At 37.0% G+C, this 200-nt stretch overlaps 1 protein-coding gene across 1 annotated transcript in view; it reads left to right on the forward strand.

Annotated features, from left to right (window-relative positions):
• LOC119593482 (splicing factor 3A subunit 1-like) overlaps positions 1–200 on the forward strand; it is a gene marked incomplete at its 5' end in the record, with an annotated part of 2422 nt that extends 2222 nt beyond the window's left edge. The window contains 1 exon segment of the mRNA XM_037942420.1: positions 1–200.

The following is a 200-nucleotide window of genomic DNA, read 5'->3' on the forward strand; positions in this document are numbered from 1 at the left end:
GAAATTGTTTTATATTATATTAACTTCGGGGTTCTCATCTTTTTTATGAAGAGGCTTCCATGGCCCTGTGGTACTGGATGAACTTGTATCTCATACTCACCTGACAGTAAGAATCCTTTGAGACAGGAATGAACTCAGTCCAAAGGGTTCTTCACAATTTTTTATGCTGATAAAAGCCACTAAAGATCTTTGAATGGCAT

Source organism: Penaeus monodon, chromosome 32, assembly GCF_015228065.2.
Source record: "Penaeus monodon isolate SGIC_2016 chromosome 32, NSTDA_Pmon_1, whole genome shotgun sequence".
Lineage (NCBI taxonomy): Eukaryota > Metazoa > Arthropoda > Malacostraca > Decapoda > Penaeidae > Penaeus > Penaeus monodon.